This window comes from Zea mays, chromosome 4, assembly GCF_902167145.1.
Source record: "Zea mays cultivar B73 chromosome 4, Zm-B73-REFERENCE-NAM-5.0, whole genome shotgun sequence".
NCBI classification, from domain to species: domain Eukaryota; kingdom Viridiplantae; phylum Streptophyta; class Magnoliopsida; order Poales; family Poaceae; genus Zea; species Zea mays.
The window spans coordinates 212,507,975-212,515,908 of NC_050099.1; the positions used below are offsets into that span (position 1 = coordinate 212,507,975).

The following is a 7,934-nucleotide window of genomic DNA, read 5'->3' on the forward strand; positions in this document are numbered from 1 at the left end:
GTTAGTGTCTAAGCTCCACACATTTTAATACTACGTCAGTTTTGACCTAAAAAGCTATGTTCTCTATTTAACTTACGGGTTAGCAAAACTACGACATGATATTATCGACCTTAGTATCTCATAAATTCTTTGTGAACAATTAATACAACACTAAACTGATAAAAATCAAATTATACTACAATGAGAATATGATAAAAAAACATCTTGCAAAAATATTTAGTTTTTATAGTTAGAACGTGATTAACAATTGTCGATGGGGTTTGTGCCGGTCTGGTCCGATCATTGTGTCGTGTTTGGGCCTTATTTACAGCATGACAGGCTAATCTCGATACAGACTAATTTTTTACAGTATATAAAACAAAAAAACATGTGTGTGTTGGCTAGACGGGTGTAGATATGGAGCCAACAAACATGATTTAAACACATCTTACCTTATTTTTCGTGCTTGACGCACGATGACGATGAAAATAGAGACTTCGATCAACACTTACTAAGATATTTTGGCATTATTTGAGAATTTATTATTTGAAGGTGATCTGATCTCGCATTGGTGCACACGAGCTATCCAATCTTGCACAGAGCAGCCTTACTGTGGTCTTGTATCTTATGACCTGTCAAAAGACATGGATACAAATTTTGATAGGTCATAAGTTACAAGGACCACAATAAGGCTGCTCTGTGTAAGATTGGATAGCTCGTGTGCACCAATGCGAGCTCAGATTATGAATGCTTCTAGTACTGGCTAGGACCTACTGCCATATGAACATTGCAGTCATCCAACTGTCAGAAGGATGATTAGTGCGCTATCATACATATTTTCTTTACATTTGGGAAAGACAATGTTGAGAAATCAGACATCACATTGGACATTTGTTCAATTGTTCTCAAGTTAAAACTGGACCAGAGGGAAAATATGCCCCATTTGGTGGCAGAAACATGGATTGTCTGCACTTAATGAATTGATAGATACAGATACAAAGAACCCAAAAGCATGGATCAGATGTTGGTAGCTTTGCACTCAACTGAAGTAGGCGCGCCGCTGGTTTCCAACATCAGTCGTCGTGACTGGGTCTGGCGGCTGTCTAACTGTAGGAGCTCAAAATCTTGCTACTTCCCCCGGGCTCTGTATCGTCGGTGTTGGTGTTGGAAATACTCGCACTGCTACAGATAGAGTAGCTGATTATGATCCACATCTACCCACAAACTGCAAAAAAGAAGGGATGAACTATTAGAAAATGGTGAACAGATAAAATACACAAAACAGAACAGATAATTTGCAATCAGAGATAAGCAATTCCATGTGCAAGAAAATTCATTGACTAAATTTCTTTGGCTTGACACTTAAGAAATCTCGTCCTTCCATGGTTTTTGCCATCTGCTAGAAACAAAGAAAAGCTACCACTCACTGAAAGTCTGAAATCAAATTCAGATCACAACTAAAGGACCCGTCTCAAGGTTATGCTACCTGGACATAGAACATACCATGAGACTTGCTTCTCTGCTTCTGTGGGATATAAACATAACCTATGTCATGACCAGAAATCAGATGACACTAAGTTTCTCAACTGTAATCGGTTGACGACATCACTTCATCATCAGTTCCAACACTCTTGTACCCATACTATAAGAACTACATTCCCAGCATCATACAAACATACTATGAGTTTAATAACATCCTTTTTAATGTATAATTCCTATATATGCTGGACCTGACATCGTCATTCAATACTAATTCATAGAGTACATTTCATTTTGTTATGTATTTGCACTTAAACCACCAAAGTGTCTGAAACTGTTACAAGATTGAATATTTCAGAAATCACAAAGATTATACCATGCCATCGGCATATATAGAGCATGTGAATCATGATGACCAGAAATGTTGGAAGCCAAGCCAAGTGCTACCTCTTGCCTGGAGTTTGTTTCACTGAACTCTTCAAATAGTGTTGTGAACAAATAAGCTACAGACTCTCTAGCAGAAAATAAGCTACAAATAAGCTACAAGTAATCGCTAACTGAGAGCTATGACATGAAATGTTCCTGATTCAAGTTAAACCATGGCGCATTTAGACTCCACATTAGCATGTTGTTGACATGTATGCTACATGATACAAGGTTCAGAATGTGTTTCGTTCCCACCACCATGATGCTTTATTAAAAAAACTTAAGAAAAGGTGGGTTCAGGAATCCTTCATCGAACCTTGAAGATGATGTGTGGGAATGAAGATGCAGTATAAGGTGTCATTTAGCTTGTGCAAGGCCGCGTGGAATGTCAGCTGAGGATTTGGACCATTTTTTAATTGTTAACTGGGTCAGGTCAAAACTTATGCTAGACATGAAGAAATGTTAAGCGGACCCAAACAAGATGATATCTCAAATGGTCATAGAATGGAATTGCTGATAATTTTAAGTCAAAGTGATCAAAATAGCAAACCTGAACATTTCTTTCCTCCATTAGAATCTCCTTTGCCTTCTCACACAACACCCTTACTTGTACCACATAAATTGCAGGGGATAAAAGCCTCCAATTCAGTACTACAAATCATCACAATCTTGAACTGAAGAGGAGGGTTAACAGACTGTTAGAAACATCCATTCCCATCCAGTACCACATAAATCTGGGAAGAGAAGCAGTCACTGAACAGTCATCGAACAATCTAGTGATCACTTTGTGAGTGTAGCCTGCTAGGAGATGCAACGGTTCTGAACTCTAGAGGAAAGAATAAGATCCAACAAAGTAAACTGAAAAAAGAACCAGAGAAAAAACAAAAAAGTAGAAAAAAGAGAGAAAATTATGCGTCGAAAGCATGTACAGATCCTCACAGCGAAACCAATCAAACGCCCAACTTCCTAATACTGCCATATGCTTTTAAAACGTGATAAAGAGCTAATCTGAGATAAGAAATAATACAAGCATTCATAACAGCTAAATATTTGGTTTCAGACCCCACCTGAAATCATAGAATTACAGACCAAATCATCAATATCTCAAAATATAAAACCAAAAAAATGCAGTGAGACATCGCTTTCGGCTCTATAAATCAAGACATGATGTTCAACAGAACGATGGCCAAGAAAATACAGTTGATGTCAGGCTTGAATTAAAGGGAGGATCATATCTCAATCTGCAACAAGGATTGACCCTAAATAGCTTTTGCAGATTACCATAACTGAAGCAGAACTGAAGCTTCACACATGTGCATTTCTTTAACAAAATTTTGGGCTCAAATTGTAAGGCAGGTACTGCCAAGATGGAATAGGGCACTAACCTCTTAATGACTTTAAATTTGGAAAAGGTAGAAAATTCACAGGAAGGCAAACTTTAATTTGTCCTCAGCTACCAAAGATGGCGCCTGCATCGGTAGTGTTCCTCAATGGCCATCTGGCGCGTGGGCACGCCGATGCAGAGTCTGGTGGATCCTCGTAATCCTTATCCTTTGTAAGGTGTCCAAATCTCTAAAAATATGTGAACACACATTGAATATATTTCTACAGAAGCTACAAACACACTATAAGTTGGAAGATCTAAGCAACCATATTCTAGACATAATAGCCCAAATAGCTAATGAATTAATTGTTCTTCAGAACAAATACATGGTATGGCACAACACACATCATCCAGAATACATAATACACTAATCAATGTCTCATGAGAGAGAGCATGCTGATAAGAATAAAATGAAACTAATTAATAAACTGTTCCTGAGAAATAAATAATCCCAAAACCACATAATCTTGTGGTATGTTACAACTGAAAAATAATGCAAGGAATCGCGTCGAACACCTGGTGTAACACCAAATCCTGATTTAGAACACAACAATAATGTTCTTCATTTTCAGAGAACCGTTTTCTATTCTGCTTATGTGGTTTCTATAATTCTGTTAGTGGGTTTCTATGATCCGTGTACATGGTTTTTAATTTTATCATGGGTTTAATTTCATCATGGTATGACATAATAACAAGGCATGTTAAACCTTTGATAGCAGGGATAAAAACTAAAATTTTTAGAGGACAACTAACCTCACTGATGGGAAGATGAAATGTTGTTCTAGAAAAAGCACCTTTACCTGCTTCAGTAGGTCCAAGAAGAGGAAATCCTAAAGCATACAAAGTCAGAAATGCACTGGTCAGCTATATAGTGTGCAGCTAGAAATAGATAGCTTCACTTTCCTGGTAGTTATTACCTGACTTATATGGTCCCTGGCATTTTGCAGCTGAATTCTAGTCCTACTGTTTGCCATCCCTATTTCTAGGATTGGGTCAGTTTTTGTTAGACAAATTATAAGTAATTTACATGCTCTATAGCATAGGGAAGATCGACTCTGCTAGCTATATTATTGCACATACTTATATTTTGTCTACGCAGGTAAGTTGTAGCCACCTAATTGGGGCAGAAATGAAATTATACATGGTTTGAACCTAAAATATCCTCGACCTTCCACAAAGGACATAAGGACAAGGGACTATGGAAGAACACTATTAGCGCTTCAGAAAAAGCCCAACCGATGCAAGACTATTAAATACCAACCGATGCAAGACTATTGAAATTAAAGCCCAACCGATGCAAGGGACTATGGAAGAACACTATTATCCTATAATGGTGCTTGTAGTAAATACAGAACATCGCATAGATATATGGACAGATTCTCCAATTATGTCATCTATTCAAAGATAAGGGATTAAATGCTCAAATCATTTCAAACAATTCCATAGATGGCTTCTTCCAAGCATCTAGCAGAATAACACATGAATGTATACAATAGATAAACCAAACAACAGATTCTTCCAAGCATCAAGCAAAATAGCACAAAAATGTGAGTTTTCGATAGAGAATATAAACCATACCATGATAGTTTAAAAGGTACTCACATCACTGGATTCACCCCAACAGAGCTCTACGATTTGAATGCCCCAAAATGACTCAGGCACCTACAGGTTCACCAGCATCTCAGCACAGAAACAAGAAAACTGATACATATAACCAATTGGGAAAAAATTCTCTAGTTTTTACTCCATTGGTGGCTTGGATCAACAAAATGGAACACTATAAACATTACAGGATCCAATCCATGACCAAATACAGAAGAGATACATGGCAATTACTTGACTCATATACAAAAGCATTAAAGATCTTGACACTTAAAATCATGGGGTCATTTTAGAAAACCAGGCCAATCTTGCCCAATGAACAAATCTAGAACCACTCTGACATAATCAAGCCACATTTTCAAGAAAAAGTAGAGGAGCAAAAGGGCATGAAATTTGTGCCACTATACTCCTCCGAGAGACCGAGACCAAATTAGATGTGCTCGAACCAATCTGACCGAATGGGCAAGCACTCAATACAGGAGAGGGAAAAAACCTGATCTCACAGATTTTAGAAAATGCCCTTGTGCACCTAGTAGTTCAGTGATGCGACTTTGAAATCCAGCCACAGTGGCCCTTTGACTTACTACAGAAAAATGAACAACAAACTCACCACCACCTCTGCGCACCTCCTCAAGTTCGAACCAACCAGAACAATAGCACTGCCGATGCAGACAATAGTAGTCGATTGAGGTGGGTGCATGCGCAGTGGAGGGCTGAATTTGGAATGAGGGCGAGGAAGGGGGCGTAGTGCATGCCATGGCCGCCAATATATGGAAGGGGGTGAAATTGTGTCCTTTGTGGAAGGGGTCTGCCTACCATGCAAGGTCGCCCCTTGCCAGGTTGTTGCCTCCTAGTTTGGAAGGAGATCTGCGGCCTATGGGCGAGATCTGCCTCCCCACGGGCTTGGCGCGGCGTGAGCCCGGAGGCGTGCATCGGCTGTGGCGCTAGATGGAGAGGACGGCGTTAGGAGGGCGAGGAGCACGATAGACGTGGGGGGACGGGGACGGAGAAGAGGCGGGCTTGATGTTGGTGTTGCAGAGATCAACCCACAACCACCCTTAGTACATCGGCGTCCCCGGTCACGCGAGCGGCGAATCAGGCCATGGCCGCTGAGTACCCAGCCTCCATCACGGAGGCCTAGAGGGGATAGAGGTGAGGGAAAGTCCGACCACCAAGCATGCCACGAGGGCGTAGATCCTTTGAAAACGAAAACGACCAAGAATGAATTAGATCAACACAAACCAGTCATGAAATCCTTGAAGCATTCGAAATCACCCCTACCTCACCTCCAAAACGGCGTCAAATCGGTGTTGTTCCCTGGCACGATTGTCGTGTACCTGGCCTCCATCGTGGAGGGGATAGAGGTGCTCCAAGCATTCTCTTCACCAAAATTCGGTCCGTCGATGCGCCTGGTGAGGGGAGCGCCTTGGTTGAGCTCTGTCCTTCCTTATTACGAGAGAGGGGTCGAGGATGGATAGAGAGGGAGAAGAAAGGGGTTGGGGCGGGTCTCACTGCGGGGTGGGAAGAAGAACCGGAGTTGCGATCTGGAGGCCGCCACACGGAGGCTCTACCCTTCCTACGGGGGAGCCATTCGATGCTACCTCATAGATCTACGATCTATCCAGGCACGAAAATGGCGTTGGTGCAGGGGTGTGTGTGCGGTGCAAGGGGGAGGGGAGGTGGACGGCTTTAGAGGGAGGCATCGCACATTGTCTCTACCGGTGGGGTGGGGCGGCGGGATGGGATTTCCGGTAGGGGTGGGCAGCGAGCGGTACAGACGACCTTCCATTGCACGGATCCACGGTGTGGTACAAGAATTCCATGGATGCCGGGCAGAGGAGTAGATGGTGCACCTTCCATGGATGGCAGACCTTCCAGTAATGGAGAGAGGAGGTCCGCGACAGATTTGGACGGCGCGGGCGCGATACAGACGACCTTCCATTGCGCGGATCCACGGCGCGATACAATAATTCCATGGATGGCGGGCAGAGGAGTAGATGGCGCACCTTCCATGGATGGCGGACCTCCCAGTAATGGGGAGAGGAGATCCGCGGCAGATTTGGACGGCGCGGGCACGGTACAGACGACCTTCCATTGCGTGGATCCGCGACAGATTTGGATAGGCGGCGGCGGTGGGGAGGAGGGTCTGCGGGCGTTGATCGACGAGGATCTGCGGGCGTTGATTGGTGGCGACACGTTGTCGACCGAGCAAAATGGGGCGCTGATGGCGGGGCGGGTGGGGAAGGACGATCGCGGGCAGAACGCGGTGCACTACTGTGCACGCCTACAATAGGTTCATATAGAGTAGTAGAGATTTTCAACACATAATATGAACAAGAAGCGAGAACATCTAAAGTTATGTGCCTCTCCCCATCGGGTCGAATCAGCGGCTGCCTGTCATGAAGTATTGGACGCTGAGGGAGACTCACGAGACCTCGCAAGTAGACGTTCCTCATACCTAAGGCGTCCTGTTGTGCCGCATCGATAGCGGCCTGCTGCTCCACCTACTGCTGGACGTCGTTGTCCTTTTGTGCCTCCTCCACCGTCCTACGGGTGCTCCTCCTCCCCCTCCTCATCCTCATCCCACTGCCCACCATCTTTGTCCAACAACCTACAATTAAGAGTAAGCAAATAAGTATATATAAAAAAGATTTATTTAGAAACATGTGCGAAATAAAAAATATAGCATTACATCGATTAAAAATAATCTTCATATGTGTCGGGGTTAGCCGGATCAAAAGTCTCATCATCACTATCAACCATTTCATAGTCAACACCATCTGAAGGCGCAAGTTCGTCATTAATGTCATTGCCTTCAAGTATTTCTAAGTCATTCTCATTCTGCACCTCATCATCCTCTTGGAAGAACTCTCCATCACATGTGTCTGGGTCTAAGTTATAATCTTCACCGTTTGGAACAAGTAATTGATCGTGCGGTGATACCTTATACACAACATCTCAACCCTTAAGATGTTCTTTCGTTTGGCACGCATGTGGGAGATAATACACTTTTGTGGCTTGTTGGGTCACGATATTGACATCGTGTCCTAGTAAGGTGGAATCC

At 42.9% G+C, this 7,934-nt stretch overlaps 1 long non-coding RNA gene across 7 annotated transcripts; it reads right to left on the bottom strand.

Annotated features, from left to right (window-relative positions):
* Positions 1-840: 840 nt before the first annotated feature.
* LOC103654568 (uncharacterized) lies at positions 841-6,525 on the bottom strand. 7 transcript variants are annotated; one of them, XR_002750557.1, is made up of 6 exons: positions 6,152-6,525; positions 4,186-4,930; positions 4,022-4,098; positions 3,270-3,456; positions 2,435-2,558; positions 841-1,204 (listed from the first exon to the last, which is right to left on the bottom strand). It is a non-coding gene; the product is annotated as an uncharacterized lncRNA (long non-coding RNA). The 7 variants fall into 7 exon arrangements; XR_002269291.2 differs by having other exon boundaries at positions 3,270-4,098; positions 4,871-4,930; XR_566184.3 differs by having other exon boundaries at positions 3,270-4,098.
* Positions 6,526-7,934: the final 1,409 nt, after the last annotated feature.